Below are 7266 nucleotides of genomic sequence, written 5' to 3'. Positions count from 1 at the left end.
GTCCATGGGCTTCTCCTGGCAAGAATACTGGAGCGTGTTGTCATGCCCTCCTCCAGTGGATGTTGCCAACCCAGGAATCAAACCTGAGTCTCCTGCATTGCAGGTGGATGCTTTACCACTGAGCCACCATAACATCCAAAGCAGGGCGTCAATCAAAAAGTCCGTCAATAGAGAAATGACGAGTAACTAGTCCATGTAGACACTGGAATACACCCAGTCATCAAAAAGAAGGAAAAACACCTTGGAAGCAGCATAGATGGACCGAGAGACTCGTCATACACAGTGAAGTCCATCAGAGGGGGGATATCACTCACAGGTGGGATCTATGAATTCATTAAAATGAACTTTGTAAAGAGAAACTCACAGACTTAGAAAACCAGCTTATGATTATCTGAAAAAAATACATAGGGGAAGTGGGACATTAAGAGGTTGGGCTTAACATATTAACACACTACTTATTATCAGATAGATAATCCAAAAGGGCCTCCTGAAGAGCACAGGGAAGTCTACGGAATACACTGAAAGACTTAATTGGAAAAAGTCCCCTTAAAAGCAAAGAGTAGATATACGTCTATGTAGAGCTGAATCAAATTCCTGTAAAGTTTAAACAGATAAACAACAGTAAGCAACTCCACACCGATTAAAGTTGTTACCATGATCCCCCAGCAAAAGTGTGGCGCATGAAAAATGCTACCGCCTTGTGGCCATTTTTGGTAACAACAACAGATAAAGCTGTGCCTACCTGCACATGTGCCTATGCGCCTATTCGCTGGTGGCTCAGAGGTTAAAGCGTCTGCCTCCATTGCGGGAGACCCGGATTCGATCCCTAGGTTGGGAAGATCCCCTGGAGAAGGAAATGGCAGCCCACTCCAGTATTCTTGCTTGGAGAATCCCATGGACGGAAAAGCCTGGTAGGCTACAGTCCACGGGGTCGCAAAGAGTTGGACACGACTGAGTGACTTCTCTTTCCTTTCTTTCACATGAGCACTTACTCTTCACCAGCCCTGCGGGAATGCAAGGAAAAGACACCTGTCCTCAACAAATGTCCTGGAAAAGAAGTCAAAACAGAGCAGACTGTCAAAAGCCAAACTCGGGAGTTCAGTTTTACTCATACCGTTTTTTTTTTTTTGTTTTTTTTTAAAAGGATTTCAAAATCATGAAATCTTGCAGAAATGAAAATCAAAACTACAATCACATATCATTTCACACCGGTAAGAATGGCCTTTGTCAAAAAGTCTACAAACAAACGGTGGCGAGGTTGTGGAGAAAAGGGACCCCTCCTGTACTGATGCCGGCATTGTTAAATTGTTAACAGTCAGTAGGCAGGATAGCGTGGAAGTTCCTTAAATAGCGAAAAGAGAATGACATTACCACTCTGCCTAACCTCATAGAGAAAAAGGAATTCCAGATTGATTGACAATCTCATTGGAGGGGTGATTACTCTCTACCTCTTGAGAAAAATACATGCAGAACGCACTTTGACATAAATCACAGCCAGTTATTGCTGGATCCACCTTTGAGAGTAATGAAACATAAAATGGAAGTGAACAAAAGGGACCTCATCGACCTTAAGGGTTTGCACAGCAAGGGAAATCCTAAATGACAGAAAAAGTCCATCTTCAGATTGGGAAAAGTAAAGGTTTCCAAATGAGGATACCCACAAGAAATTCATCTCCAACACATGCAAACAGCTTATGTAGCTCAACATCAAAAAACCAAACAACCCAATAGAAAAATGGGCCTAAATGGACACTCCTCCAAGAAGGCATCCAGATGGCCAGAGAGCACGTGAAAAGGGGCTCAGGATCCCTGTTAAAGAAATGCCGACCCAAACTGCACCGAGGAATCTTCTCAAACCTGTCAGACGGGCCCTTTTCAAAAAGTCTGCAAACAATAGTGGAGAGGGTTTGAAGAAAAGCTAACTCTTTGATACAGATGCTGGGAATGTAAATTGTTAACAGCCAGAATGGAGAACAGGGAGAAGGTTCCTTAAACAAGAGAAAAGTGAGTGAAATTACAACACTCTCAAAGCCCATGCAGAAAAAGAAACTCCAAATTGGTTAAAGAGCTAAATGGAGGGACGATTACCCTAAACCTCTTGAGGAATATACAGGTAGAACATGCCTTGACATAAATTGCAGCAAGTTCTTTTTGCATCAATTCTCAGAATAATGAGAAAAAAATTTAAACTCAACAAAAGAGACCTCATTAACCTCAAAACCTTTGGCACAGCAAGGAAAATACTAAACAAAGGGGGAGAAAAAAACCCTCAAAATGGGGAAAAAAAAGTTTGCAACTGAATTTAAAAACGGAATGCACCTCCAAAACATTCAAACAGCAGCTCAATATCAAGAAAACAATCAATTCAATTAAAAAAAAAAAACAAAAAAAACAGGCCAAAGATCCAAATGAACATTTGTTCAAAGAAGGTATCCAGATGGCCATAAAGCACCGGAAAAGATGCCCGGGATCACTGTTAGAAAAATGCCAATCAAAACTGCAGTTAGGTATCAGCTCACACGGCTCAGGATGGTCATCTTCCAAAAGATCTACAAAGAATTAAATGCTGCTGAGGGCGAGGGGAACAGAGCATCCTCTACTCTGTGGGGTGGGGGTGTACATGGGTGGGTGCAGCCATGAAGGAAAACCATGGAGATTCCTTAAAACACTAAATACAGACTTAACATATGATAAGGCAAGCCCGCCCCTTGCCTTAGATCTGGAGAAAATCATAAAATGATTTTTAAATCATTTAAAATGATTTGTGCACCCCAATTTTCAGGGCAGCACTGTTGACAATATCCAAGACAGAGCATCAACCAGAGTGTCCATCAATAGAGAAATGAAGAGACTCTGGAATACACTCGGCTATCCCAAAGAATGAAAAAATGCCATTGTCAGGAGCATGGAGGGACTGAGGTTTATCATACTGAGTGAAGTCTGAGAGGGAAAGAAATATATTACTGATGGGTACAATCTATAAATTCACACACATGAACTAATTTATAAACAGAAACAGACTCACAGACTTAGAAAACCAACTTATGATTATTTTTTTAAAAAAGGTAGGGGAAGGGGAACATTGTGAGTTTAGGACTGACATACACACACTACTTACTACCAGATATAATCCTAAAGGACCTGCTGTTCGCACAAGGAAGTCTGCAGAGCACACTGCAAGAACCTATTTGGGGAAAGCCCCCTTAATAGAATCGATATATGTCTGTGTATGACTGAATCAAGTTCTTGTAAATCTAAAACAACACAAGAACAGAAATCAACTCTACTCCAATAGAAAGTAAAAACTGAAAGTGTTAGTTGTTCAGCCGTGTCTGACTCTTTGGGATCCCATGGACTGTCGCCCGCCAAGCTCCTCTGTCCATGGAATTCTCCAGGCAAGAATACTGAAGGGGGTTGCCATTCTCTTCTCCAGGGATCTTCCTGACCCAGGGATTGAACTCCGGTCTCCAGCATTGCAGGCAGATTCATTACTTTCTGAGCCACCAGGGAAGCCCAATAGAAAATTAAAATTAGCCAGAAAACAAAAAACAAAAAAACCCTAAAAACAACCCAGTGTGGAGCATGAAGAAATGCTGCCGCCTTGTGGCCACTTTTGGTAACAACAATGGAAACCTCTGTGCTAATAGGTACTTAAAAGTCAGTCACCAAGCCTGAGGGGATGTGGGAAAAAACACCTGTCCTTAAAAATGTCCTTGGGGAGGTTCTGGAAAAAGATTTCAGATGAGGGCAGATGGTCAAGAAGACAATCTCGAGAGATCATTTTTGCTCACAGTGTTGTTTCTTTTTAAACACACGAAAAACTATCAACATCATGAATCTTATAAATGCAAATCAAACTACAATGAGGTATTAGCTCATACCTGTCAGAATGGCCTTTGTCAAAAAGTCTACAAACAATAAATTCTGGAGAGGTTGTGGAGAAAAGGGAACACTCCTACACTGATGCTGCCAATGCATGTTGTTAACAGCCAGGGTGGAGGAGAGGGTGGAGGTTCCTTAAACAGAAAAAAGTGAAAGAATTGACATCCGTCCCTAACCACTTGCGGAAAAAGAAACTCCAAATCAATTAAAGAGCTAAATGGAGGGACTACGCTAAACCTCTGGAGGAAAATATACGCGGAACATGCTTTGACATAAGTCGCAGCAATTTCTTTTTGAATCAACTCTTACAAGAGGGAAAATGAAAGCAAAACTCAACAAAAGGGACCTCATTAACCTCAAAAGCTTTTCAACAGCACGGAAAACCCTGAAGGAAAGAAGAAGACAAACCTCAAAATGGGGGAAAAAATGCTTGCCACCAAATTTAAAAACAAGGAGCTCATCTCCAAAACATGCAAACAGTTCATACAGCTCAATACACACACATATATGGATAACAATCAACCCAATAGAATACGGGCCAAAGATCTAAACAGCCATTTGTCCAAAGAAAGCATCCAGATGGACATAAGCACATGAAAAGATGCCCAGGATCACTGTTAGTGAAATGCCACTCAAAACTGCAATGAAGTGTCAACTTACCCCCCTCAGAATGACCATCTGCGAAAAGTGAAAGTGTTAATCACTCAGTCGTGTTTGAGTCTTTGCAAGCCCATAGACTGTAGCCTGCCAGGCTCCTCTGTCCATAGGAATGCTCTAGGCAAGAATACTAGAGTGGGTTGCCGTTTCCTTCTCCAGGGGATCTTCCCAACCTAGGGATTGAACCCAGGTCTCCTGCCTCCCAAGCAAATGCTTTACCATCTGAGCCACCAGGGAAGCACTTAATCTTCAAAAGATCTATAAAAAATTAAGTGCAGCTGAGGACAAGGGGAATAGGGAATCCTCCTACACTGTTTCAGAGATGTATATGTGTGGGTGCAGCCATGAAGGAGAATGGTGTGGAGATTCCTTAAAACACCAAATACAGACTTACCACCTGATCTGGCAAGCCTACTCCTTGTCTTAAATCCAGAGAAAGTCATAATTTAAAATGATACCTGCACCTCTATTTTCAAGGCAGCACTATTGACAACCTCCAAGACAGACCATCCAGCAAAATGTCCATCAATAGAGAAATAAAGGGTAACTGGTCCATCTATATACTGGAATACACTCAGCCATCAAAAAAATCGAAGGAAAGAATGCCATAGGCAGCAGCTGAAATGGACCCACAGATGAGTAAGGGAAAGACAAATATCCTAAGCTATCACTTCTAGATGGAATCTAAACATGGATACAATAAACTTCTTGACAAAACAGAAACAGCCTCCCAGACTTAGAAACAGTCCTTATGGTTACCAAAAAATGAAATTTTGGGGGCAGGGAGAAATTAGGAACATGAGAATAACAGATACACTAGTGTTTATAAAATAACCCACAAGGACCCACTGCAAAGCACAAGGAACCCTACTCAATATTCTGTAATGACCTACGTGGGGAACGAAGCTGAAAAAGAACATATAAGTCATGTGTGAATTATTCAAGTTGCTGTACACCTAAAAAAAAAAAAAAACACCCACCACAGTGTAAATTATCTATATATTCCAATTCAAAATAAGTGGCAAAAATAGAAAGACCAAAAAAACAAAACAAAACTGAAGACTCTATTCTGCTCAGGCCTTGGGACCTGGGCTGATGTCACATCCCTGGAGCCTGAGTAGGCTTGGGTCCCCAGACTGGACTGTCGTGGAGCTGAGGGTCTGGTGAGGGTGCACCAGGCAATGAGCCCCCCACTGTGACAGACATGAACTTCCTTTTCCCCTCTGTATGAGCCCACAGTCTCCAGATCCAGGCGGGTCCTCCTGCAGCAGAACCAGCCATAGTGCCCCCAAAGGATGGTGGAGCCTCTGGACTGGAAGAATTTTGCAAAGTCCCCTGGGCTCTGCGTCTTCTGGTGGTGGGGTTGGGGTTCCCACCTCCAGCTTCCTTCCTTAGGGTCACCCCACCTGTGGATGACACCCCCTTCTGCAGAGTGGTGTTGCAATCGGGATCTGTCTTGGGAATGGAGGGTAAGGGGGAGGAAGTAAGGAGACACAAGTCTTAAGCATAGCCACTCTCACTGACAACCCAGAAATAGGATTTGCCCTAAGGCTCTGGTTGCCCAGGTACCCAGCGTTGGGCATGAAGAAATGCTGCCACCTTGTGGCCATTTCCCACAACAACCGCTTGAAAGCCGGGGCTGATGGCTATTCACAAGCCTGCCCTTAAGAAATGCCCTGGGGTAAATCACCAGAAAAGAATTCAAAACAGGGCGGATCTTCAAAAAGCTAATTGTAAGAGGTAAGTTGTACTCACAGTGTAGAATATAAACAGGGATCCGGAAAGATACTCAACATCACAGATTATCAGTTCAGTTCAGTTCAGTCACTCAGTCGTGTCCAACTCCTTGTGACCCCATGAATCGCAGCACGCCAGGCCTCCCTGTCCATCACCAACTCTCGGAGTTTACTCAGACTCACGTCCATCGAGTCAGTGATGCCATCCAGCCATCTCATCCTCTGTCGTCCCCTTCTCCTCCTGCCCCCAATCTCAGACAGATAGACTGAGAAGGTGCTAGATAGTACAGGGAGCCCACCCGGCGCTCTGTGATGAGCCAGAGGGGTGGGATGGCGTGGGGGGAGATTCTCGAGGGATGGGATACATGGATATAAATATAATTATGACTGATTGACATTGTTGCATGGCAGAAACCAACATGACATTGTTAAGCAATTTTCCTCCAATTAAAAAATAAAAAATTTTTAAAAAGATTGTATGCTAAGTCACTTCAGTCATGTCCAACTCTTTGTAACCCCATGGACTACACAGTCCATGGAATTCTCCAGGCCAGAGTACTGGAGTGGGTAACCTTTCCCTTCTCCAGGGGATCTTTGCAAGCCAGGGATCAAACCCACATCTCCAGCATTGCAGACGGATTCTTTAGAAGCTGAGCCACAAGGAAAGCCCAAGAATACTGGAGTGGGTAGCCTATCTACTCTCCAGTGGATCTTCCTGGACCTAATTAAGTTGAAAAATTAAGTTGAAAAACAACAAAGGAAAACACCGACTAGAGAGCAATGACATATGAATGGGAGGAAATAGGTACAGATCATGTAGGATTCACTGATACGAGGACCTGACAAAATAAGCAAGGTGGCGTGTGCAACCAAAAGCAGCAGACTCACTGATAGTTTGAATGACTAGTGGTTTCTGGTGGGAGCGCAGGGGCTTCAATACAGGGGAGGAGGAGTGGGAGGTACAAACTGTTGGGAGTAAGACAGGCTCCCC

Source organism: Bos javanicus, chromosome 18 (assembly GCF_032452875.1).
Source record: "Bos javanicus breed banteng chromosome 18, ARS-OSU_banteng_1.0, whole genome shotgun sequence".
In the NCBI taxonomy this organism is placed as follows: Eukaryota; Metazoa; Chordata; class Mammalia; order Artiodactyla; family Bovidae; genus Bos; species Bos javanicus.
Note: the sequence above shows the minus strand (reverse complement) of the source record.